Here is a 27,476-nt window from a genome sequence, read left to right as displayed (position 1 = left end):
CACACACACACACACACAGTTTCTGTCCGTCTTTCATTCATTGAAAACACTTTGATTCTTCTCCTCTCCTCATCCTGTTATCAGAACAACACAAACACTGCAGCATCATCACCTCCCTCCTGAGTGACGTTAACATCAGGTAATGCAATTAAAAGCTAATTAAAAACACGTTCAACTGTTTGTGTCAAGCTCAGACAGGATCTCTCTATTAGTGTGTTGACACACTCACACACACACAGATGTAAATCTGTAAGGAACATACACACATGCACAAACACAATATTCTCACACAACAACAGATGCACTTAAAAGAAGAAACACACACACACACACACACACACACACACACACACACACACACACACACGTTGTGAGGCTGCACAGATTTAACATGAATGGTTGCACATCATGCAGTTTTTAATCTGTCGTGATAGATGTACCTTTTCGCCTCCCCAGATGTAAAGTCTTACAGGTGATAATGTTAGTGAGCTCGTTGCACATGCACGTCAGAAAAGGCAAGTGTGGTACCAACAACATGCTCGCTCTACACTTATTGTGTGACGGTGCACTCTGATGCCTTCCAGAGTGAAATTCTCCAAGATGATTCTGGTGACATACATCCAAAAAGTTTGACTGATTATGCCAATTCCTCTTAAGTTGCCTACATTTCTTCATAAACTTTTATTTTAGTTTCTAACTCCAAACAGTCTGACCAAAGTTTGACTCAAGTTCAAATGTTAAAACAAAAAGTGTAAAAAGCACATGTTGGCTTTTAGAGGCGTTTATAGCAAAGAATGTCGTGCACAAAAACTCTCCTCCTCCAAAGCCTTCAAAGCAGAACAAAGACAGCAACAAGAAGCACAAAAGGTCAATGATCTGAACCTCCGACGGGATAAAGTGAGTGTTAATGCTTTCACGTCCACTTAGGCTTCGTCTCTTTACTGCAGTCGTGGCAGCAGACGCTCAACTTCCCCAACATTTAGTCACAGATGAGAGCCTGACAGCTCAGCTGACTTTCCCAGGCTATTAAAAGCTTTAAAAAACACAAACTGTGGCTCTCCTCCACCTTCCAACCATTTAGCTGTTCAGGAAGTCTCACATGAAGCCAGTTGGTCCTTTTCTGTCATCACCTCAGCGACAGCGCTCTCATACACGTCCAAAAATTAGCAGCATTATGCACAAATCGGGTAACAGGGCCTTCAGTTCCCTCTGGCTGGATTTAGCCTAAGAGGAAATGTACAATGATAGCTTGACTAAAAGGCTAAAAGGCAGGAAGGAACGTGAGTTTTCTTCTCCTCTGTTTGCTTCTCGTCTTTTTACAGCCCTCCTGTCTGGACTCTGCAACAAGACGATGGACTACACGACTAAAAACAAAAGATCAGACTGGCGTCAAATATTCTAACAAAAATGAGTTCTTTTTGAATCTATTAAGTGCTCCTATAGTTACGGTTTGTACTTTATGTGTGTGTGATATGATGTTGTGTGAGGTGGGAAAATCCCCCACAGGGAGGGAAAGGATTTTTTTTTTCTATGGAATTCAACCTGCTCTCAAATTGATTGTATCCTCCTTAACTCCTGTTCCTGATGCTCTTAAATGCATCAAACCACTCAGGTGTGATCACATCAGCTGCACGCCGGCCGCAGACACAACAGCAGAAAGCGAACCTGACATTGCAGAACTGAGAAGTAATTAGAGGCCGGGCGGCCGCGCTCCTTCGGCTGACACCAAATCAATGCAGTTTTTCCGCATTATCAATTAAAGACGTGTAATTACAAGCATGGAGAATTGCCTCTCACAAACAGTCAGGGTGGAGACGGCCCTTCACCGCCAGTCAGGTCTGGAACCACCCCTCCATACGTCGCACCTTGACCCTGATGCCTCCAATGACAAGCTGGAGCAGCAACCACCGAGTTGTTTATGGATTTTACGGCGCTCGTTCCAAACACCTGAGCGATAAAGTCAGTGGAGCGTGCAAAAACCAAAATGCTGAACACTTGGTAGTGAGCCAAGTGCAAAATGTATTCCTCAAGAGCCCGGCTTCCGATTGAGGCCAGCTGGGTTTGGAGCATTAGTCGGTACAAGCAGAGACAACCTGGAAGCTGAGTGCGCAGACACTCCTGGGTAAATGAAACAGGACTCAACACTAACCCCCCACCACCAGCCCCCGCCCCGCGGCCTCCCATCAGCACCTGGGAAAATGGATTTGAAACGAGGGCAGCTTCCCAGCCCACCTCTCAAATGAGCAGATGGAGGCTTCCGCAACGATTATCACCACATTACCTGGGAGTGTGTTGACGAACAGGAACAATACAGGCGGCACTGATAAACCCCAATCAAACATGACACCCCCCTAATGTAGCTTACTTCTCTACGGCTGCAAGGCAGAAGTAGTCGCACCAGATTCACTTTCATCAAAGTGTCCAACTCCAGCTGCACTCTGAACGAGACGGGGAGAAGCAGATTCTTTCAGAAGTCTCCACCTTGACTGAAGACACGATCGTTAAGTCTGGTTGGAGTTCTACAAAAATACAAGTTTATGAATCACAGTCACATTTCTTTAAAGTTAAAGAATGGGAGGAACCGAATCAATCCCAAAGCTGAAAATATTATGAGCATGCTATTTGTGAAAGGTATCCCTAATAATCACACTTTGCTTTTGCCATAATGGATCCACATCAAAGACGAACTTGTAACAATCAGAATCAAGGATATATAGAGGATATCTATGTCTTCATATTTTCAGGGTGCAATCTGAAGTGTATTCTGCAGATACAGCTCAAAATGTTGAATAAGAAATATACCACAGCCTGCATACCACCCTGTCTGTGCATCCATGTGTCACTAAGATGTACGCTTTTCTGAATTCATGCAAAGATGTTTTCTGTTTTACAAACGCAGCCCTGCAGTGTGACCTAAGTGAAGGTCCAAATGAAGCTGGCTTCAACAGCAAGAGACAGTTGAGTCAAAGATGGAGCCCACCATAATTACATTCACATTAACATGGTTGAAAACAGAAGAAGAGCGTGCAGTGTGGATGGACAGCTCAATGCCAGACCACATGAAGTCCCCTGGAGGAGATTTTGCAGGCATGTCTTCTCTTTGGATTTATTTTCAGAGTGCTGTGCGGTGAAAAGAACGCAGAGCTTTCTCTGGTATGTTCTCAAACTTCACACTTCTCTCCCTCTCTCCACTTTTGTTTTAGTGTTAGTGCTCACTTTTCTCCCTGGGGGAGTCGAGCCCTCTCTCTGTCTCTCATGACTCTTTTTTTATACTCTAAAAAGCCCAACTGTAACAACAGTGGTCTGTAAACAACCAGGGGATTCCAGACGACTGACCTCAGAGCTGAGCGTCCACTGCTGAGATACAAATATTTACCCGTATGGCGTTCAACTCAGCGCTCGCTGAAGCCCCGCTATGAGAAACACTCCCTTGAATTAAACCTGCCTTTATTTTGTCTTTTTTTCTCCTTCATAACAAACCTAAACATTCACACAAAGCCATAAAGAGTGATTGGTAATGAAAGCTTATTTCCTGCTTGTTGTCCACTTAGTCTGAGCTCAAGTATTGGCAGATTTAAACACAGTGGTTTAGAAACTCCAGGTTAAAAAACAACAACCGTGGAGACGATGCTACAGAAGCGTATGCTATCATGGGAAGCTCGTTAGCAGGATATAAACATGGACGAGTCAAATGACAGAAATGCAAGCAATAAAAGATAACACTTTTTACTGTTTTTAATATCTCAGCCTCCAGTGGCCACAAGGGGAACTGCAGTTTTGGCATTGATGTCATTTCTCAGAGCATCTGATGGTGGATAAAATCTGAGCAGAGTTTCTTCTTGGCTGTTCAGGTTAGCTTGTTCACGAGACTTCACCTGTGGTCGTTTCACACACAGCTCCATCGTGCACCGAGCTACACAGCACTAAATGTTCACGTGAATGGATTAAGTTTATTTATTGGCTAATAGATAAGAGAACTAATGTACTCGCATGTATACTTTGCAGTACTTTACGTTTCATAACAAGTGTTGACTCCCTGTTTGCTCTCATCATGTCTCTCAGGTGGTGGTATGCTGTTACACTGATTTCTTTAAATCTCTCTGCAAACTTCAATCTCATTTGATCTCCGTGTAACACAAAAGAGGTGTTGTTTTGTCTTCTTGTCCTTTGATTTTTCTTCTTCTTGTTTCTTAAAAAAAAGGATGAATACTCGCTCTGTGTTTCTTGTGAGAAAAAAAAAAGCAGAAAAGATTATGTTTCTCAGATCTGGGTGAATTGGATAAATCAGTGCGCTGTGTAAAAAAACACCACTAAGGGTCTGAGAAAAGCCTGAGTACACAATATATTCCTTTTCAAAGCACCCGCTGCAGTAGTTTGTGTTTGACACTGATCAAGCATAATCATCAGGCGATCAGGGAGTGTGTGTGTGTGTGTGTGTGTGTGTGTGTGTGTGTGTGTGTGTGTGTGGAGAGTACACACACACACACACACAAAGCGTCTCCCCCTCTCTATGCTCCCAGTGCAAGCAGAGCTAACCACTCCAGGGAGCTGGAGACTCAATTAATGACATACATACAGCACTCGCAAGATGTCAGGAAGAAAGAAACAACTGCACATATGCACATTAAAGGACATTGAATGCAGTACCAATGTGTGTGTGTGTGTGTGTGCGCGCGTGCGTGCAGCTTTTGAGCGTGCATGCATACAGTACAGTATGTAGGCTATGCCGGCCTCTCAGGGGAAGCTGCATGTTCTTCTGTGTTATCTGCCTCTGAGCTTCAACATACATGTAATGCTCAGCTACAAACTGTAAACTGTTCTGAACTAAAACGATGTAACTCCACGTTCAATTCAATGTAAACTCTGTAACAGCTCATAATAGATCAAGTGTTCTTCTCTGCATACTCAACCGTCTTTCTTTGTGATTTTCAGACATTAAAATAAACCGCTTGATAAAAGTTTCCAGTCACTTCATTTTAAACGCTGTCCTCTTACCTTTGTGGCTCACATGCAGCAGGAAGGCGAGTAGACTGCAGCTGTAAGAGAACACCAACAAAGGACACATAAACATTATTACTGCACACTGTAGCACAGTCCCTTCATGTGTTAAAGCATGCACCATGTCTCTGTTGTGCAGAAATCACATGTACTGTCACTAGTTTTTATATATAAAGCACCTTCGAAGAATGATTTGTAAAAGGGCTCATCAGGGGGTAATTAAAAAAGAAATCCAATCAGTGAGGATAAACAAAAGCAAAATAATGAGGGAACAATAAAGATCAAGAAAAAGCAAGACAACAGAAGACGCTTGAAGTCTGGATAAGGATTGTAAAGGATAAGAAGGACGAATAAAGCTAAATAAACTGGAATAACTGGAGTCCAATAATGCCACAAAGCCAGTGTTTGAATCAAAACAAATTAAAAAAAGAGGATAAATTCAACATCTATCCTGTCATCAAACTAAGAACAAAGAATCTTTAAGGTCTGGTTTTGGCAGTGGAGGCTTTTCAGACATGTTGTCTTTATTTCACACCTCTGTGCTCCTCCTCCACACCACAGCCTCACCTCCTCATTCCGTCCTCCTGACTTAGCCACGCTCGGCCGCGGCTGAGGGGTCGCCACTTGGAGGAAGACGGTGACCGCTCACAGATCCCGGTGGTCAGAGGTCCTTCCTGTTCTCCTGGCAGAAAGGTGAGAGGAGCAGAGCGTGGGTCAGTGCTGCTGAAATCTCATTTAAGAGATTGACCCCCGAGGGCCGACTCGAGCCGCTCGGGTGCTCGGAGACGTCGTCACCCGAGATGATGTATCGGCCTGGGCTGCGAGAGGAGCCACACACACACACACACACACACACACACACACACACACACACACACACCTAGGCCGACAGGCAGTAAAACACAGAGAGTCGGAGCAGGTCAGAGTGGTTACACATCTTTAATCAGAGAGGATGAAACTTTAAATGAGCCTCATGCAGAAACTCTGAGGTCACAGCAGCAAATAATAACAAAACAATGATGAAGATAAGATTATAGAAGGGGTCAAAACCATACACAACTCATGATTCCAACTAGAAACAGGTTAAGTAGAATGCATGCACGAGTCAGGGTATAAAAGAAGATAGGAGCTGCAGCAGGGATGCAGCAGGAAGGGGGAGGGGGGGGGACACCAGATCATATGATAGAAACTGTGTGACAACAAGAAAACAATATACAGAAATACTTTGGAGTCAGAGGCTGTTCCAAAAACAATTCAATCAAGTCTCATACAAAAGTCAGTGGTGGTGACACTGACCCTGGTTGGTTCACTCAAGATGTTTCTGTTTCTCCTCAGCCAATGACAGCGCACAGGTAAGTTTAGGAGTGGTGCCACTCCCCTCTCTCTCTCTCTCTCTCTCTCTCTCTCTCTCTCTGTCTGTTGTTACAAAAATAGTGGTGCAATGTAAGTGTAGTTAAACAGTGTAATACTAATAGTGTTGTAACAATAATAGTAATGCAAGTCAGTGGTGTTTTGGCAACAGTAGAGGTGCAATCTAAGTGTAGTAACAGTGTAATAACAATACTGTTTTGGCACAACACAATGGAAATCTGTCCATCAGCATTTGCAGGAGAACAACATGAGCTTGCATATGTTCCGTTATTTGCAGCCAACAATGTACAGAGGATAAGAAGAAGATAAACATGCAGAGTTTTGTTGTTAAAAAGTCAGCGTGGATAACAGCATGGATTTACTACTACAAAACAAAACTTCTTAACTTGTTTCTAGGTCAGATTTGTTCAAGTCTTCCTGGATGTCCAGTCTAACACGAGAGCCTGCACGTTGGTCACACGGCGTCTGTTTGGAGAGCACAGGAGCTCAGCTCATTAGCAGCTGATGTAAAGACTGCAGATTACGGTGTCACGGTGATACATTTGAGGTGGCCGTCTCGATAAGCACATTGTGTCACTTTGCTGTGATTTAATCTCTGTGCTCTTGGTCCTGTGCCAAAAGGAATCAAAGGATGGGGTGACAGTACAGAGAATTGTGTGTGTCTTCTGGAGAGCACTTAAGGTTTTTGTTTGAAGGTGAGAGGCGTATTTTGAGGGTTCACTTTTGACTCGCAGAGTTCTTGCTCTTGTCTTCGTCTTTATTTGAGATGAAGATAAGTTTCAGGTGGAGGCATTTCAACTGTTAAAGAAACTTAACCTTTTGAACATCTTTGTCTTCTTCTTCCTGACAGCCATTTTCATTTCCCTCCTTATTTCTGCGTCTGTCTTTCTCTCATCATCTTCCTGTCGTGGGGGGAACCATATGTCCTTAAAAACGCCGTTTGTTGTTACTTGTTTGAATTATTGCGAGTAGCACGGGTGTTGCGGCGAACAGAAGGGAACAAAGACGGTGAAATGACGGCATCATTGATCTCAGTGTTGAGAACATCTGCCCTGAACCTGAGGGAAGGAGGTCGGGGGCTCCGAGGAGCTGTGGGGGAGTTGCATGCATACCAAGCAGCTGAGTTCAGGTACAAACTAAGTTCATGTGATGGAGTTCATTTACAAAAATAACACGTTACTATTTCAACCTCTACAGGAGGAAATCTATGTACAAGATCAAACTTTGAATGTATCTGTCACTTCTCGAGTCTTGGAGTAAATCTTTTCATGGATGAGTGGCTGGTAAAAAGTCAGGGGTTTTCTCTTTCCAGCAGTAACATTCTAGTTTGAGAAAGAAAAGTAGTTCAAGCTTGAAGCGTTTCCAATAAAAGTCTGTCGTTGGTTTCAGTCACAGAGACAATAAAACAAACAACTTCTTCGATTTAAGTTCAAAAATCATGTCGAGAGACAATAAGAGAGAGTGCAGAAAAGGACAGGGGGTGATGTGGCTCTGCAGAGGAGCAGGAAATGCCAGGAACTAGAATCCAACGCAGCCACAACAAAGACTCAGCTCCGAGGATGAAGGACTTTAACGACTGCATATTTTGTGGCTCAAATCCATGAACCACTTGGCTGGCTCGCTGCATCCAAGCAACAGGGTCACACCCCATCTTTGGAGGCTGTCACTAGTTATTCCGAGAGGAGAAGTACATGCAGTCGAATTAGACAAGGCCGTTTGGAAGGGAGAGCGGGAATGCAAGTTAAACCTCTTCATTGCAGAGTAACTCCTGGAATGCATAGAAATCACAGATTGATGATATCAAGGAGAAACTGTATCCAAGGGAGGGGTTTCTTTTAACTGCCAGCTGCTGGAGGTTTTTGCGGTGCAGCTGTTATTAAATAAATGTCCCATCGTAGGCTCAGTATCAGGATGGCGTGGAGATCAAACGTACGGCGGCCTGTTTGAACCTGCCTTAATTGCAATTGGAGGAGAGCAGGAGATCAAATGTTTAATATCGCGTTGTAATCCTGAAGCTGTATCCGTTTCACGCGACGGGGCCGACAGTTTTACCTTTCGCCCAGACGCAGGACGGGAGCACGTGCAGCCATGATGGGCCCACATGTGGAGCCCATTAAGAGGGGCTCCAGTGTTTACGCTGGACGCAGATGTTGGATGTTTAACATGGCACGGGCCGAGCGGCGAGTTTTGACAGCTCGCGGTTTCAGCTCGACCCACACTTTGGTTGTCGGGCCGCTGAGACGAAATGTCAAACACGCAGATAAGGGGGCCGAGTAAATGTGATCGTGGCAATTGAGTTTCTCCGATTGCCCCGGCCTGATCTGTCCAACGTCGGTCAACACCTCACGTGTGTTTTGAGGGAGGGATCCAAGGCTGCTGGACTTCCTGAAAACCACCCAGCATGCTCAAGGAGAAGAGATGGATGAATAAATACATGAGTAATATTCTGAGAAGGAAGGAGACGTTGATTAGCCGAGTGTGATAAGAGGCTTTGCAGAATCGACAGAAGGTAACAACACAGTGATTGATTTGTGCTTCACAAATGAATGAATGAAAAAGAAATCTAAAGGTTGAATTTTAAGCCGTCAAAGGTGGAACTAAAACTGTCGCAGGCCTTGATCTTCAGCACCATCCTGTCATCAGTCTGAGGAGGACTTTATAATGTTGTGTTTGAGCCGTGTCAAACACGGTGAAATACGAGGAAAGCAAGGGGACGCTGCAATCTGAGCGCAGGTGATCATTGTCTCTAGACTTTGAACTGATCTATTTGCACAAAAAGAAAGAAATCAAAAGTTTTTTCACCTTTCTGATTTCAACCAAGTGTTAAATTTACACCAAAATAAGCAAGACTCCCAATGTATGCAGGCAAAAAATGCAAGATTTGAAACTTTATCTGTTGGGTGAGTCACTGATTAGCTTAGCATAAAAACACATTCACAAGCTAATTACATTAAACTCATAAGTGCACCGAAGGAATCGGATGGATGAGAAGCGTGTTGGAGGATGAATCAGGGATTTAATTTGTAGATTAAAAAAAAAATCCTTCTTTCGATTGAATGTATATTTTTATAAAGAGGATAAATAAAAACATCCTGAGAAGAAGCATTAAAAAAACAGGCATACAGTATGAAGCTAAGGTGACCCCAGAAGGAACGTGACCCTCATGTGTTTATCAAGGTAAGTTAAAAATAAAGAGCAGATAACCTCAAGTCTCTACAGCCTCCGGGGCAATCACACATTTCAGAATATGCTGCTGTCAATTTAATATTCCTGGCCTGTGGGGGAGTGAGAGATCAGGTGACTGGGGTATAAATAGGCCATCCGCCATCGGTTCATCTCAGCCGCCTCCTTGACGGGATCAGAGTGACTGAGGACTGACTCTGATGTCACCAGAAATCAGGACATGTGTCGCTGAGGGACCCTCTGAGTCTGCGGTGAAGCTTCGGAGTGTCCGCCAGACACGGCTGGGGCGGGCGTGAGGTTTACATCTGTTCTCTCTGAAGTGATGGAGGTCGCAGGGATCGCACCAGCGGGGTCTGGAGGTGAACGGAGAAACGCTGGAAATGCAAAGAGAGGCAGAGCAGAGCTCTTCGTTCTGCTCGTGCTCGAGGCGTTGCATACCTGAACAGATGTAACTGTCAGGCTCAAATATACATGAATGTTTCCAGAGGGTGAATAAACCTTTGCATCAATCTGCAGGAAGATAAAATCCCGGATGGTCTATTTTAGCAGCAAGGTAGCTTTAACCTCTTTAAATCAGGTGCATCTGAGTGGGAACACGTCCACAGTGTTGGCCTGGGGGTAAGATTTATTGGAGGAGGGAGAAGTGCACTGTTTTAGCTGCAGGAGACACATGAGCTGTGTTTACCTTGTTTGGATGCTTCAAAGCAAATACTGCAAGAGTCTTCAGGGAATTTCCACGGCTGGTAAAACATTCTTATGTTCTTGTGCTTTTAAAATTGACAAATTAGCATGCAAAGGAAACTCAGAGCAGTGAGTGTTTCCCCAACAGATCCCTCCTATCAAGGTGGAAAACGTCTAAAACAACATGAACATCATTGACGGATTGTAAACGTCTCCAGTGAAGACATGACTACTTCACTTCATTTCACAGCTTCTTCTGCAGGTTTAAAGAGCTGCTGCTGAAGGTTCAAAGTCAATCAGCAGATGTTTAAAAAAGGAGAAATAAACAGCACATTTCGAGGCACTCCGGATCAACAGTTCAGAGGTGAAATAGCTCAATCAGATAAAAACACTGTTAAGATTCTGAACGATCTGAGACACAAGGTGAGCAATTCTATAAAAGGTTGAGAACCACTGATTTAATGAACTCAAAGCTTCAGTAGTAAAGTTTGTAGGGATGTAAAATAGTTAAAAGACTCCAAGAATACAAAGAACACACTACGATATGATACACTATGACACGATACTGCACAATGCGCCCCGATAAGGTAAAGTAAGGTACGATAGAGTAAACTAAACATTTTCCCTGGAGGGAACTTTCTGGACCAATTCATCTTCCAGCCATAAAGCTTTTTATATTGTTGCTTAAAAATCGTGATGATGTGATCAGCTGCTAAAAGTCGAGTGGGCGGGGCCTGAACTATTCAGGCAGTCGTTCGTCCTGAAGTTTCGACAGAGTCAGAGCGTCTGTTTACCATCAGCTTCTTTACATACCAGCAGCTTGAGCGTCACAAATTGCACGATTTCTTTTCTTATTTCCTCCCAGCCTGTCTTATAAAACTCTTAGTGCATTCTCCATTACGCCATTCTCCCGGATTCCCCTGGAAATTCAACGCACCCTTTATAATTACTGCACCAACTGCCGGCTGACAAGACTCATTTGCCTTTGCTGGGAGAGGTTGTCTCTTTCCTTAAGTACCTCTGTTGTGCTGATGCCCTCCCCCCTTGTCACTACAAATTCCCGTCTTTACCTACGCAGCCGGTGGCGCCTTCAAATATGGATACACGGCCTGCTGAAGGAGAGCGCTGTCAAGATAAACAGGGATAGGGATGCTCAGAGGGCCTAGATTTCCAGGCAGATTTCCTGTGTTCAGATTAATGCCGTGTGAGTGAACACAGTGAAAAAAAATACAAGGTTGGCTTTGTGATAGGTGGGCGAATGTCCTTGAAAAATAGCCGCTTGCTAAGGAAGCTTTTCTTTTTTGATGAGCACACTAAATGGAAATCATTTGAGTTTTCCACAGAGGCATTTTAATAAGTCTAAAATCATTTAAGAAACACAATCTTCAAAGAAATGATGTTAAAGGTGCAATCTGGGCTTCAAAGACATGAATGACTCTTTAACAGTGCGGCTCTTTACGGCACGTTTTCTAACCTCCCCCGGGTTTCGTTTCATGTCAAAACCAGACAAACCTTTAACGCCCATAAATCCATGTGATATGCTGCTGAAAATGTAACCACAAACATTCCCTGCTCACCATGAATGCAGTCTGTCAGTGCTGCAGGCGTGTCATAGTACGTTATGGTCACCTGGGATCAGCTGATAGCTCATAAATAAAGGACGAGGAGAATACAGGCTGCAAACGGGATGACATGAGAGGAAAAACAAACCTATTTGTTTTGTCTCTATCTGTTGTGTTAGTTCATAAGAAATGCGATCCGGGATTCAATTAATTATCAATACTGAAAGCAGACACTAATCGAGAGGTTTGAGGGATGGATTCCAAACTCACCATAAGTCTGAGGCTTTATTGGAAAATTGAGGATTCAAAGAAGAAAGACTCAAAAGTTTGCTTGACAAAACTTGGACTCAGTGTTGGGTTGAAAAGAAAAAGACGTAAGTGCAATTTTTATGCATAAAAGCGGGAGATTGTTTTTCAAAACTGAGCAGAAAAACGCAAACATTCGAAAGGAAATTGCATTTTTCGATAACACGCCGAGCTGGTTGAGTTTTCGTTGCTTTGAGGAATTATCATGTGAAAAAAAAAAGACTGTCTGCAGATTTAATGCATCAGAAGGGTAACTTTGCTTTACTGGTTGTAATTCCGTCTGTTTCCTGCATGTTCCTCATTCCACATGACAGATGGCTCGAACAGACAGGTAGCTGCTCCGACGACAACATCAGAATATGTAATGTCTTTGTGAAGGGGCCTCCACCCATCCCTGTTGTCTCTTTTCCCTCGGCGTCATGAAAAAGAGGATGTCTTCCTGTCCGAATGTCTCCTCTGTTAACGTCGCCTCCGTCTGTCTCGGCAAAGTGAGCACATGGTTCATGCATAAATCAGCAGCACGGTGATCCCAGGTTGTCCCCTGATGCAGCGCCTCCGGTGATCTGGCTACCGGAGCCGTGCCATTACTGCTAAACAAATATGAAACCGCGCCACTTTGTGTCACAAATTTTTACATTCAACAGAGGTCACGTGAAAGCAAGAGGAACCTTTTTCGCCCATCTGTGAGCGAAAACGCTAAAAAGGTGGGCGAGCCTCGTGGGAAGAGAGACAGAGAGAGAGAGAGAGAGTGAGGATGTAAGCCATTACAGCTGTGCATGTCACACTGCTATCTAAGATGCATGATCCCTGTGGCCATTTCAAAGATGCACACTTTTACCTGTGTGTCCCGGCTAAATCACAAGATGTGACTCCGATCTATTAAATATGATGCGTCTGACAAGAGCGAGGGGACCCCGGGGTCATGCATTCATGCATTCACCTTTTCATCATGCTTCAGTGTTTCTTGGGACACTTCTTAAAGCCAATTGAAACACAATCCACAAAAGCCTTTATAATGACTTATTTATGGTTTTACGTACACAAAAAGGTGAATTTAAAAGGACCACAAACATGCTTCAATCCAAATATGAATCATTGTCTTCATAGGTTTTATAAACTTTTCCTAATTTATCTTGATTTGTTTTGTTTTAAAGATATTACTAAAGAAACATGCCACACATGACATGATTCTCCATGTGTGGATTACTGGAATCCTTACATCACGGACTGTAAATGAATGGATCTGAACTGATGATGCTCATTGGATGTTATTACTTCATGATCACACGTGCGATGGTGTCGTTCCTAATTCGCCCCTCAGTGGGTTTGGTTCCCTCAGTGGACTACAGAGCGGCCTTGAAGCATGACGTAATAGATTCAAAATAAAATATGGATATCTCAGCTAGCGTGCTAAATGCTAAAAATGAAACCAATAGCAAGGCTAATCACAGTGACCATTGAAATGAATGATTGTCAGACAAATGATCTTCTTTTCCTCCTCACATTCTGACTCAGACATCTCGGACACGACGTTTAGGGAGGAGCTAGACTCCAGCTGTCAATCAAAGCGTGAAAGTTCAGGCCATGTCTGATGTGATTCATCCATGTTTTTATCAGATAACATCAGAGTCCATCTAGGTAAACATGCATCACGTTTCCTGTGACTTTCAGACTCCACGGGTCACAGTGGGGAACTTTAGATAAAGAGCGGATTGTCAGTAAATGAAGGAGCGATCTCTGCAGTCCTGAGTGGGCTTTTCTGTTCTGTTCAATCAGAAACTGGGTCAACTTTGAAGTGCAGGCGGTGATGGCCGTGAGGCAAACAAACACTAATATAAAGAAGAATATATGAATATGTTTCCAGGAGAATCTTTTGTGTACGTTCTGCAGACCTTATTTCGACTGGGCCTGTATCACTGTGACACTACATAAAAATAAATATAGGATATGAATTCACGTCATTAATTATTTAGAATCCGCACGAGGCCGCTCTGGGAAACACATTTACATACTTCCAGAAACACACCGATCTCATAAGCTTTGTGAATAAAATGTGCACATTTACACCACGGACACTCTGCCTGTTCCTGCAGACTACACTTCATTCAATCCTCTGTTTCCTCGTGAGGACGCCGAGGAAGAAGCTTTTTCCTTTTTGCGTTCTCAAACATGGTCGAACAGTTTGAGCACGTGACACCACGTTCAGGATGCAGCTCGATGCGTCTTTGACTTTTCACTAAATGTATCAAAACACTTGACTGCACTAGAACGACACATGGAGGGTTGTTTTGGTCTTCTCTGTGTAAGGGCAGCCAGGTTAGGACTGAAGCATCGAGAGTGGACGACGAAGAGTCACCCCACTGGGAAATGTGCGAGTGTGATGAATATCGAATTAGTTTGAAGGGTGTGTGGTGATTATTTAGACCTGGTCCTGTTCTGTAATAAGCATTCTGCATCACGTCTAAACCTGCGTTTCACCACAGCTGCATCAGCTGTTAATTGGTTTTATTTTCAGCAGCAGAGGAAACAACACGGAGGGTCGGAGAGGAGTCACTTTTGATGATACCACGACGTTTTAATTATTTCTGTAGATACAGGAGGGCTGGGGCCACAGTGGGCGTCCATTTTTCACTTTGCATGCAGTTGTAAGTTGTCTAAGTCCAGCCTGCCGTCAAGCAGAGCAGCTGATGTTCCACCGGCGGCCATGAGGGAATAACACTTCACACACACACACAGCCCTCTTCTTCTTTCATCTTGTTAATGGACATTCCTCCACAAACGTCGGCGAGTCTACCTGACTGCAATCCTTTAAAGTTTAATTCACTCTACATTTAGCCCCGGTCATAAATACCATATTAGGTAGCAGCAGCGGCATGTTTTATGTGCTCCCTATGGTCGTGCTTTTGTTTTAATGAAGCCATTTGCAACTTATGAGCAGGAAAAAAAGGAGAGAAAGTGGCATATTAGATGGGATAGATCAGTCAAACCTATTCCCACATTGTGTTTTATACATAGGCTGGAGTCAAATGAAGGTAGAAGGTAGAAGCACCGTGTTCTGACAACTTTCTTGCTGATTTGAGGAGGTCTGCTGTTTGTGGAGAGACTGCTGCTTTTCTGCAAATCATCGACTTCATCACATTATTCACCTGCTACCAGAAATGTGCTTACACAAAATAAACTGGTTCTCCTTATGGCCTGCTGCAGGGAAACTTAGAACCACACTGCCTGCATAATATGTGGATTAAATAGGAATACTGGAGTCAATCTAAGACATAAACTGGATGACTACATGCACTGAGATTACACTGGGACTGCCTCTGCTTTGAATGATGAAGAGCATAACTATAAATATGAAAGTGAAGACCTTCAAACAAGTAAAAGAGGGGTTCCAGTAATGATTTGTGTTTAAACCTGCGACCCTTTTGTTCTCTTTTCTGTATGTTGGGTTTGAATGAGTACACGGAGCCCTGTAAGCTTTTTTCACATTTCCAACTCATTTGATTTGTACAGCTATGAAGGGTAATTAACATGTTGGATCCAATTCACACCTACTATGAACCTGTTAAAAACACATCAGGACCAACGATGTTGATATCATCACATCCTTTCAACTATTTGGTCTTCTGTTGTCTTTGTGGTCTGGAAGCACGCTGCGTCATATTCTGTTATTAACTTTATCAGTGTGTCTCTCTATCAGTGTCACCATGACAAATGCCTCACATTTACTCGTAGATTAAGTGAATTTCTGTGTGATGGGGGCGAGAAGAAAAGTGACACAAAACTGTGAGGGAGCTTCAAAGTTTGTCCCCTTTGTTTTCTTTCTGTCAGAGAAAGATGTGGAGTGATTCTTCTCCTGACAAGCATGCAATCTGCCGTTTCTGATCTCCACATCTTAAGGGAGGTTTCTTATTATGTATGCTAAAGACGGCGATAACAAATGCAAATTTATGGGCCGGGTTTGAGGCATCACCTCACTTTAAACATAAGGGAGCCAAAATCTTCCCCTCTCTTTTTCTTCAGAGTGAATCTCCAATCAGAGTTATCGGGTGGAGCTTTGAATGATGGAACGCTGGCACGCCACATCTTTTGTTTCCTCTAATATCCCTGGAAAATCTGGTTAAAATTGGAAGATACAGAAACGAGATGGTTTCTCTGCCGGTTGCACAGATTCCACACTGTTTTCACAGCTGTCTCGCTCGCAGGACGCGGCTGAAGGTGGGGGGAGGTTTGGGATGATGGGAGCGGTGGGGGGGGGGGGGGGGGGTAGCTGCTGTGATCAACTCATGTGTAAAGATGAGAAATGAGAAGGGAAGGGGATAAACCAATACTTTGAGTATTTGACACCAGCAGCAGCAGCAGAAGAGAGGAACTGTCTGAAAAGAAAAGTAATAACAGAATATTATCTGCCAGAAGTCCAAACTCTGCAGAGCTGCTACAATCAGAGCTGGGGGACTGGACGTCGAGAGCTCCCTGTCAAGGGGAATACTAGCAGTTTTAATCAAGCCTTATTTAGTCAAATATAGGAAACCTTCTTTGAAATGACTTTAACACCAAATACTGTGCATCCACAAACAGTCTATATCCATTTAAAGTTACAGGATGTGTCCAGAGGTTACAAGCTCCAGTTCAACTAATAATCTCAAATCATTATTAGTGACTACATTCCCATTTGCACAGTTATTGTTGGGCACAGTTGGATGCGGCTGGCAGGCAGATGCTCACAGGTAATGTCCCTCTCATGCTGTAGTTATTAGGCCTCTGGTCAACAGCCAAACACAGCAGCTGTCCGTCCAACATCAACCTATAAACCCCCCCCGATCTCCTCTTCATAAACAATAATATGCAGGCAAATGGGTTGGCCAATGTCAGACGTGGCCAGATAAACACACTGAAGGTCATTGTCGCCACTTCCCCTGAAGAATTGTGTAATTGTCTCTCACTTTTGAAGCTTATGAAAATAGAAAATAATTGACTTCAGCTTGTCTTTGGAACCAACAAAGAAAGCTTCAGTATGTATGATGTGTGTGTGAGTTTTGGCTGCCAGAGATTTGCTTCATGTAACATCTTGGAAGCCTGTTCTCGTGCACCTTGGCTGAGCAGCACAGCTGTGACACATTGTTTTGCAGCATGAAGTAAGCACTCCACATGACAAATTGCCACCCAGGCTACCTTTTTGTGCTGCCTTGAATAATCTGGGGACATGCTCCTAACGTGATCCGACATTTGAAACGTCCGTCGCAGGTTTCTGCTAATAAATGATTCACGCGGCCGGCCCAGGAGACGGGGAGTTAATGCCATCTCAGAGGCAGCGATCTAAAACTTTGACTTGGATCCAGCTCTGCCCTCCAGGGGACGGACAAATGGACATGGCCAACGTCTCTCCAGTGCCCTCGGTCTCCATTATCGACCCCGGGAAAGTAAAAAAAAAGCAAAAAAAACAGACATGAGAGACCGTAATGATCCAGTGTCAGAATGCAAAGTGCCGCATAGCTGCCTTTATATGTCTTTTCCCCCATCGCAGAGAGCAGGAAGTTGTGATTCTTTTTACTGCCACACAGCTTTAGGTGCACTAACAGCATCCGAAGGTCCCAGAGAGAGGGCTAATGTGAATTTAATGACCTGACGCTGGGCGAATGACAAGTACGCAAGGTGAAGGTGACAACCTTTTTCCCCGTCCATATGATTTTTTTTTTTTTTTTCCTCCGGGTCTTGTTTTCTGAAAGCCGTGCTGATGTTACATCTATTACATCAATGTGATTTCTCTTTGAATTTCAGCTGAGTGAAAGTGAAAGCTGCCCTTAGACCTACAAGCTTTCTGCATAATGCAAAAACATTCCCTCACTGCTGTGTCCACACTGACCTTTAGTTTAAGACGATATCTTAAAGGTACAGCTGGAGAAGATGGACGTAGCTGCAGACATGTTTCACATGTTTGAGCCCCAGCAGAGCTTCCTGTACTGTGTCACCATCCAGCCAAGACATGACACTGTACATCCCACTTTTAATTATGCAAACGCTCCTCAGAGGCAGAGCTGCTCTGCAGGCAGAAATCATCTCATTGGTCGACTCAGAGCTCAGTGAGCAGACTGAAGGAAAAGACGTCAGAACATGCGTTAGCTCAGAGCTCATTTCAAGCAGCCAAGAACGGTAAAGAAAACATAAAGATGTAGTAAGACAAGTGCCTCATGAGCACAAACTATTTTAGAAAGGGACACCTGCAGAAATAAAAAAAGACAAGAATCCAATCTTTTTTACATTTAAATATCAGGTCAAAGATTAAAAATACTTGTTTTGTCACCAAACATCCAAAAATGTTGAAAATGGTGAATTATTTTTTTATGACAAATATTGATATGCTCATGAGCCTTTAAAGAAGTCATTCAGTAAGTGAGAGACTTCTGTTGTTATATTTGTGGACTAAAACTTTTTTGTTTTTTGCTCTTTGGTACTGAAACAACAGTTTGAATAGCATAAACATAATATACAAATAATAACAAAATATTAACACATGGAAAAAGTTTCACACACACATGGGGTAAAAGCATGCTCTTAAAGAAACAGTAAGATGTAAGGCTAACTCTACAGGGTTGTACCAGAGTGCACCTGGAAACTGAAACAAGCTAATTACACGTACACTCATTTCTTCAGCGGCTGATAGAGGCTCATTTGGCTCTTCCTGTTCGGTTTAAAGAGATTACTGTAAGAGATATCCCAATCTGGGACTGAATTTGGTCATTATTCAAATTGCTTAATGCAATGTCAATAAAAGCGGGGTTATATATAAGGTGGAAGAATGCAATCCTCTTCCTGAACATGCTTAGCGGGGCTAATTCCCCGCAAAGCCAACAGTACAATCACTAAGTGCGTATTTGCTCGTTGAATCTGAAGGTCATCATGATCACATAATGAGCTCCGAGGGGACAAACACATTTATTTCCAACAAAAACTCTTTTCATACTCGGACAGGAAACCTCGCATTGGCACAACACTTAACCATGAGCGTCTCCAATCTGATTAATGCTTAAACCGATTACAGCTTCTCTCCAATTAGAAGACATTACCAGGTTAAGAGCTCTAATGTATCTCGATTTTTTCATGAAGTATCTGTGGATGTTTGCAGGCAGATTTATCGAGAAAGGGGGGCGGCCATGACACGCCCTCCTGAGATGCAAAGCAAACCTGTTTGTGTGATTGTCGCAGCGACGTTTTGATCCCGGTTTCTAATTAAGAAACAGGGAGCAGCGCGTCGAGCACAGACGCATCACTCAGCTCCTCAGCCGTAATGTTGGCCCATAATGCCCTGTGTGGTCTCAATTACACTTTCCATGATGTAGAATAACAGCATTACAGCAAAGCAAGACATGCATTCATATACTGGTAATTAAATCAAATCCAAATCAAGATCAGACCTCAGTGATCCTGAGCTACATTCATTTAGACGGATGAGGGACGCCGCTGACCTCTTGGTTAGTTCTTAAAGAGACAGAGTCCAAAGGTCTCTAAATCAGTGAAGACACATACTCAGAGTGCTGGAGGGTATTTTTAATCTCAGGACTCATCTTAGGAGGCAAGTTCCCTCAGTTTGGATGTCAATAAAGGAGCAGTGCAAGTGGCAGCAATAAATAAAACACCTCAAATCTTATTGATGTATGAACAACCAGTAACTTCCAATGTAGCCTATTTTCACTATTATTTCCAAAAGATCCAATCATTTGTGCTCATGTCCTGAGAACCAAAAAGGTCATCTTGTTAACTTACAGCGAGCTACATATCAAGTCTTCTAAGGCCCTAAAATCTTAACTTTTAAACCGACGAGCTTCTCAACACCGCTGAAAGACAAACACAAACTGCAACATCAGACGCACATGTCTGAGTGTCCTTGGTGTCATTCATCAATCACAGAGAGAGACGCCCGATCGTGTCACCCTGTTTCATTTGGAAATCATTTGTTGACGCTCTCCCAGCAGCCAACAAGCAGAGGTCAGGCAGATGGAGTACACCCCCCATCCTCCAATGCCATCTACCTGCATGGGCCCCCGGCCCTGTGGTCTCTGCCCTGGGTAGAGTTAGTGGGGGGTGGAGTGGGTAGTGTTGTCATTTGCCCCAGCATGTAGCACAGATGCTAATGGACTCGCACAGGAGTCCAGGCTAGATTGGTTATTTCAGTCCTAATTCAGCCATTAACATTTCATTAATGCACTGTCCTACTGCTCGCCGGCGCCGCGGCCCGCCGGCTGCTGCCTGCTGATGACTGCTGCGGGCTGACAAACACCACGGCACTCAAGGTGGAGGGGAGAATCTGCATTTAGAGGCAGTGAGAGCTGTGTGCTTACAGTAAAACATAAAAAAAGACATTCATCAAAACATCACTCTGCAGGTTTTTACTGCCACGTTTCTTCTTCAAGAACGTCGCTATTTAAAGGTCTACTTTGACTTCTTCTGTACATTTATTCAAAGTATTACCAGGTGTAGCTGTGAATACAGACACAGGATTTCATTTACATATTGTAAGGGATAATAATAAAGTCTAAATCTACAGGCTGATTGCTGGGGTTGTAAAGATCTCTCACAGGTGAGATTTGATTCAATGTCCAAGAGAAAATCATTTCTAAAAAAAAATCACACTCTGAATTTATGTTCCGTATTTAAGGGGAGATATTGCTAACTGTGCAGAATCTGAGGAGTATTTGACGAGACTGATCGTTGACATAAATCTGAGCTGTGTTTTCAGAAGGAACATTTTGAATCTGAGATTTAATTTCCAGTGTAACAGACAAGGATATGTTGCTAAATGTTCATGACTGTCTTTGTGTTTTATTTAGATCCAATAGGACACAGACGTTCTCAGCTCTTGCCGATATATACTAATTCATGAAAGAAATATAATTAAAGTGCTCTGATAGCTGTGAAAAAGTGCAAACTGTCTCCTAAAGACATGAGCAGTAGACGGTGGAAGGAAGTGAAGCTCGAGAAATGAAAGAGCAAAGCTTATTCAGCATAAAAACGACAAAAATAAACAAATATCTGTCGTCACAGTGCTGTGGTTTTGACCTTTGTCCTTCATTATATTGCTTACTTTGCAGCTGATCCTGGAATTAGAGCTTCTTTTACACTCGTACTGTTAACGTCTGAAACACACACACACACAGTACAGGAGTATTTGTGTATGCTAATCACTCTCACTCTGTTATGCTGAAGGCAGTATCAGTTGCTAAGGTATCCGGCTGAGTGTGTGAGTGTGTGTGTGTGTGTGTGTGTGTGTGTGTGTGTGTGTGTGTGTGTGTGCGCTCCATCCAACAAGTTGAACACAATATTCTAATTAGACATCTATGTTTATTTAATGCGTCCTGAGTAAATTAGTTGTATAAAATTATGACTAATTAAGTGCTGCATTAATAACTGGCAGCCTTTCTGCAGCAGAGCTACAAAGACGGGCACATAGGTAATCATCATATCTGTGTCACTCGTTAAGCTTTTTGATCATCCTGACATGACATGTGATAATATTCACTCTCATCTACACGCTCAGGCTGTTGCATATTTTACATGAGACTTAGAAACAGGAAATGAGGAACATATGAAGACATAAAAACCCACTCGTACCTCCGTGAGTGTCATTCATACTACTGTTTTTGTGGTTGTTAATGTTGATGCAGGCGTTTAAGTCTTGGACCTGAAAGAACAGATTCTATGTTAGGTTATTTTTTTCATTATATTTCAGTTACTACACTTACATGCAGTAAATCTGCCAACCAAAATTCAACATTTAAAATAGGAGGACTAGTCCGACTGAAATCTTCCTAAGTAGGATCTGTCACAGTCCTCAATCAGCGCCAGACTGGCCTCTGCGTTCTGAGCATGCTCCTCAGTCCCACTCGGAGAGGACGAGGTACATCCCTCCCGAGCTCCCCGCAGTAATCCAAATAAACGTCCTAATAGAGCTCTAACTAAAGCTCGACTTGACTGCGTGGATTCAAGGGGAATATTTGGCTCTTCTACAACATTTCAGGTAACAATAACACACTGTAAACATCTTAGATCTTAAAGTGTCAGAGCCAGGCTAGAAAAAATCACAGGAGAAAGATTTTTCTTTTCTGGACACTTTGAGGAAGCAAAATCTCAGTACTCAAGTCCTACGTCAATATTTGTGCAGGAAGTAAAGATGTAATCGTAGCAGGCAGATCCTTTAACACTGACTTTGTCCTTCAATCAGAGTCTGACTTCTTTCTTTACAATTTGAAAAATCCTCCTCCTGTGGTGCTCTAAATTCAGTCTCAACATTTGAACTGTACTCTCCTCCTTTTCAACAAACACAAGTTGTCCTCCTGTCCCTGCACATCTTCTGCGTGTCTCTGATCTACAGAATGAAGTGAAAATGAGGTGAAAAGCATCAGACGTTATATTTCTGCCACCACTGAGTAACATTTGTGCGTCAATGACAAAAAGACAGACTATTGGCACGGCCCTCAAACACATTGGATATTTCTGGATCAGTGGAGCTGTAGGTAGGCTGTTCATCTGTCATTACTTATCAGTGAGAGAAAAAAACAGCAGAGTGCTACACGAGTGATGAATATCCGGCTTTATGGGATGTGTGTGTGATATATGAGATTGGTTGATAATCGACACTTAGTTCTGCCATATGGTACGACCCGCCTGCCAAGGTACAAGGACTCAAAACACGGAGGTAAGCAGCTCGCATCCAAATCAACATGGCTGTGATTTAAAATAACGACCTGAGCGGCTCCTGAATCCTGTTCAAGGACGTTTGAGCTGTTTGGGTCCAAAATGAGAGATTTGGAAAAGCAGTGAAAATGGATGACAGCTCAAAACATGTAAAAGATGAAGCCATGTAAGGCTGACAGTGTTCAGACAGTTTTATGTGTTCAAGGATAGCAAATGTCAACACTATAGACCGAGCTCGGAGGAATTTATTAATATAAAATCAAACAACAAGTTTTACAGGTAGAGATAGTCAAAGAGCAAAGTTCACTTTTTGCAATTTTATTTAAAACTACAAGAACTGTGGCTCCAAATGAAGGAGCGTGGGTTTACATATTTAATGATTTATTGCTCTCGAGGATATCTTCTTCTTCTTCTTCTTTTTGGGCAGTGTTGCCTAAAAGATCCCAACAAAGAAGCTTCCCCACGATGGATGTAAAAGTGTGGATGTTTTTTCTCCATCTGGAAACCATTTCTTGACTTCTATCAGATGATGTACAGTAAAGTGAAACCACTGTCCAATAGCTTAAATGCATCAAAGTGGACAGAAAATGTCGATGGGACCCCTCATTTATCGTGCGGGGGGTCCCACTGTTTGCTGTCAGCTAAAGTGCAGTAATAATCCCATCACTGCCTTTCATCATGAAAAGGAGCACGTGTCCATCCAGCTTAAGATCGGTAGGACGCCTGGAGTCGTTTATGGAGTCCCAGATGTGACCGACGTGCCATCACAAGAGGCGACATTAAGAAATAAACCAATGAGCCAGTAGCAATAGCAAACGGAGATTTGTTTAGTTAAAGACTTCAGACTGATGGTCTTTGGGTGGAAGGTAAATAAAACAACCTATGAATATATCACAATCAATTATCCCATGACTTCAAGTTGTTGAAGGTATATTCTTATTTAAGATAGAACCTGGGACCTGCGTTGTTTGAAAATGTGTTTATCCTTCAGCAGCTATTTAATATCCTGTCCAATGATGTTCTCAAGATGTTTCTTCTGGGGGCGCACGTCTCTGGACTCATCTTTGTTGGCGTATTATTCGAATAATTACCACTGTCTAACGAAGAGCAATAAACAGTCGATCAGAAAGAGCTAAGTCGTCCAGAATAAACACAAACGCCAGGGTCCTGTCATCCTATACTTTGGGGGAGTGGGAGGGGGGGTTCTGATAGGCTGAATGGATGTCAGATGGACAGGAAGTACAGGCTTTGAACGCTCTGTAATTCCAGGTGGCCGGGGAGTGTTTTGGCAGGCCGACCTGCGCGAGAGGGACCTGGAGGAGGTGGAATGTTAATCATGGAGAGAGGAGAACATGTGTGACAAAGGGAAAGGATGGAAAACACATGTCCCATTTCACACTTATTTACCTTCGACTGCCAAACCCCCGCCAGATTAAAAGGAAGAAGAGGCGGAGGAGGGGGAACAGCAAAGGTGGAAGGCTTTAAAGTTTACCTCTTTGATGGAGACGCCAACTCTTTGATAGCATTTCAAACATTCCTGGGAGGAAAACGGAAACCATGGCGGGATTGAAACTTCAGCGCTCGACTGACAAAGGGTTGTGTGTAAAGACAAGGAGAGGAGATGCTGTTCAAGACAGGAAGACATTGTTCCTTGTGCAGGTTTTTACAAATTTCAACTGAAAGAGGCCTCGAAGTAGACACGAAGAAAAATAAACGGAGGCCTTTGATGAGTTAAAGGCTTCCTTTGCATGTTTGGCCCTTAATGTCATCACTAATTGTGATGCAAGTTCACTAATATCTGAAGATCCAGATGCATCAATAAAATAAAAACATGCGTTACATTTTTCAAATTGTTTGCTGGAGGAAAGGGGAAACCTTGGCCGTCCTCTGATGATGGTTCATTGTCAAGCCGAGAGGCGGAGATTCAGATAAACTGCTATTCAAGACAGGAATATATTATTCTTTATGCACATTTTACTAATTAAAACTCAAAGAGTCTACAAAAATGTCAAACTATATATATTAATATTTACGAGCAATAATCCAAATATTTGCATAAAACGTCCTAAACAATTGTAAAACCGTGTTTGCTCAGACCGCCTCGGTTTGACGCCTATACATACACATTACATAATCAGAAAACCAAGCTCATAAACTATCTTTAATCAGTGTGTAATAATAAGCACGAGTGTTCCTCTGCAGCCTTATCTGGCCTTCTAAGTTGTTTGAAGCACGTCTTCTGTTGTATTTTTAATGGCTGCTGCGAGGCTGCTTTCCCCTGAAGGGACAATAAAGGAAACTGAACCAACGTCTGCTGTGAACGGAGTCAGTTCAAGCTAAAAATGCTGAGACACAGCGCAAATAGTTTGGATTTTATAGCACACAATCCTTCCATGTAAAACTGTACACTAATTTAAACATGTGGAACATAAAAGTGTTGCTCTACTGTGCCACATTATTGTCCCTGAAAAAGCTTCATATTTTCAGAATAAAATCCACTTTGAGTCATTTTTCAAGTCATGTCAGTGGTGTTCAGCTGCTTGATTTTAAAGGAAGAGTTTTACCCATAATAAATCCAATTCGAAATAAATGGATGTTTGCCTCATTATGTGGCTGTTTCAGCTATTTGATCCGCTTCTTTGCTTTTTTGTCATTTAGATGTTTTTGTTGAAACTAAACGACTCAGCGTTTATTAAGCTATAAAGAGGTGTCACCCTGCTTTGTAAATCGCAGAATAAAAGAGCTATCTTTTTTAAATTTAACCATAAAATTAAAATTTAATTTTAAGATGGAGATAGCTTTACATGGGTATTTTGTTCCTTGTTGACCTTGACACCCAAAATCTGCCCAAGAAAAAGGTTCTCTGCATCATTATTTCGATATAAAATCAAATCAACTTTTTTGTTTGTTTTTGTTTAAAATAAAAAACCCATGAGAAGAACCCAACAGCTACAGTCCTGAGAGACTATAAAAGAGGATTTTAAATTGAACCAACATTATCGGTCAGAAATATAAATGTAAAAGGAGACGTTTTGTTATGTTGAAGGTGTTCTGTTTGAAGGCAGGAAAATGAATGTCCCCGCTCTCGAACCCCATCCAGTGGAGACTGAGCTGGGTTTTCATTTTCACTGCAGCTCTTTTTTCTTCTTCCCTGACATGCCATCTTACTCTGGAGAACATAAGCACGCTTCCAACAGACTGTTAAAAAGCCAGAGTGTGATTGGAGTTGAAAAGTTTGCAGCCGTAATGGTGGCCGTTTGAGATAAGTGTAACTTATTTCATTTGTCGGCGGTGTCAGATGCTCGTGCCGCTTTGAAGTGGCAAATTAATGACAAGTGAGAACAGTAGCCATTCTGCGGAGAGAATGACCCCTTTTCTAATGGCTGTGTGGCACAGTGAGAGAGTCATCTGTTGGCCCCATCTAATTATGTGAATCGAGCAGTTTGAAAAGTGTCTTAAGGCTGTTTAGGAATAAAAGGGACATTTAAATGCAGAGCACTTTGAAAATTACAGATCCTTCAAAATACTTTCCACGGACACATCGCTTCCCCGCCACGCAGCCCGGTTTTTTCTTCGTCTCGTTAATTCTCTGCTTTGAGAGTACAGCCGGCATTCAGGGAGACGGATTTGAAGATAGACCCCCACCTTCCCACTCCCCGTCCAAGTCCTCCCACTTTCCTCTTTTTCCTTCATAAATAGGATTCTGCTCAACCATCCCGACGACTTCGACGAAACCGAACATTCAAACTGACACCTCTTGTTCCACATGTATCACTGCAGCATCATTTTTATGTTCAAGCACAAAAAATATTACTGTGTGAAATTAACATGACTGCAACAACTACTTCACGTTTCACTCAAAGTTTCACTCTCAGCACAAAATGTTTGCTTTGCCCATCCATCACACCTGACTGCCAGTCCAAGAAGATTTTAGATCAACGTCTTGAACCTTGACAGATTTTAATCACTTTAATACAAAGACTGAGAGGACAGCTTTCAGAGAGGATGTGGGACAGAACAAGGCGTGTCAAATTTTGAAGCTTTGGGCCTCTGAAGAAGCTGACGTAGTCAACTAGAACGGGCTGGTCAGTTTGGTCTGAAAAGGGCTGAACTCATCTAGTAGCAGCCCAGAAATAACAAAGTTCCCTTCCTGCATAACTACAGTCTATGTTAGTTTGTGCTTATTTAAACCCCAACGAGGATCCTTTGACTGGAAATAAACTCGGTTTTAGGGGATTAAAAATCATCAGACTCCATAACTTGAATATGTAACTTAAAGGGAAACTAGCATATGCTAATTACCACCACTAAGCACTGTCTTACCAAGATGCATTACAGTACCTGAACATTTTAAATCAGCATTCATAAAGGGAAACGACCTGCATGTCCAGTAAACGTCCAGTCACTGATTCCGCCCATTTCTGCAGAGAACGACTTGTACACAAACGTTATTCATCACTTAAATGAAGTTTTGCATGAGGAGTCAATTAACTGGGGTTTAAAGCTCTTCTGTGCATATTTTACAGTCAATGCAAGCCTTGTAATTATGGTTATATATTACCAGGAGTCAAACATCTCCTCCTTTCTCAGAGATGTTCTCCCTTGTGTGCGTTTAAGTCGCTCATGTACTGAAGAGCCTTTTCAGGTATTTCAGAGGTTAAACCTGAACATCTTGCGCCTCCTTGTTTT

The 27,476-nt window shown here is 42.7% G+C and overlaps 2 protein-coding genes across 6 annotated transcripts in view; both read right to left on the bottom strand.

Annotated features, from left to right (window-relative positions):
* Positions 1-27,476, bottom strand: part of orc4 (origin recognition complex, subunit 4) — a 213,585-nt gene that overhangs the window by 36,936 nt on the left and 149,173 nt on the right. The gene's annotated exons all lie outside the window — the stretch shown is intronic.
* Positions 1-27,476, bottom strand: part of zeb2b (zinc finger E-box binding homeobox 2b) — a 332,710-nt gene that overhangs the window by 256,510 nt on the left and 48,724 nt on the right. For all 4 annotated transcript variants that reach the window (XM_079336136.1, XM_079336141.1, XM_079336138.1 and 1 more), the window contains 2 exons: positions 5,566-5,680; positions 4,996-5,036 (listed from right to left, as the gene is read on the bottom strand). The gene's annotated coding sequence lies outside the window, so the exon portion shown is untranslated. The remainder of the gene's footprint in view (positions 1-4,995; positions 5,037-5,565; positions 5,681-27,476) is intronic.

The sequence above is a fragment of the Symphodus melops genome (assembly GCF_947650265.1).
Source record: "Symphodus melops genome assembly, chromosome: 23".
In the NCBI taxonomy this organism is placed as follows: Eukaryota; Metazoa; Chordata; class Actinopteri; order Labriformes; family Labridae; genus Symphodus; species Symphodus melops.
Note: the sequence above shows the minus strand (reverse complement) of the source record. Positions and strands in the feature narration are given on the sequence as shown.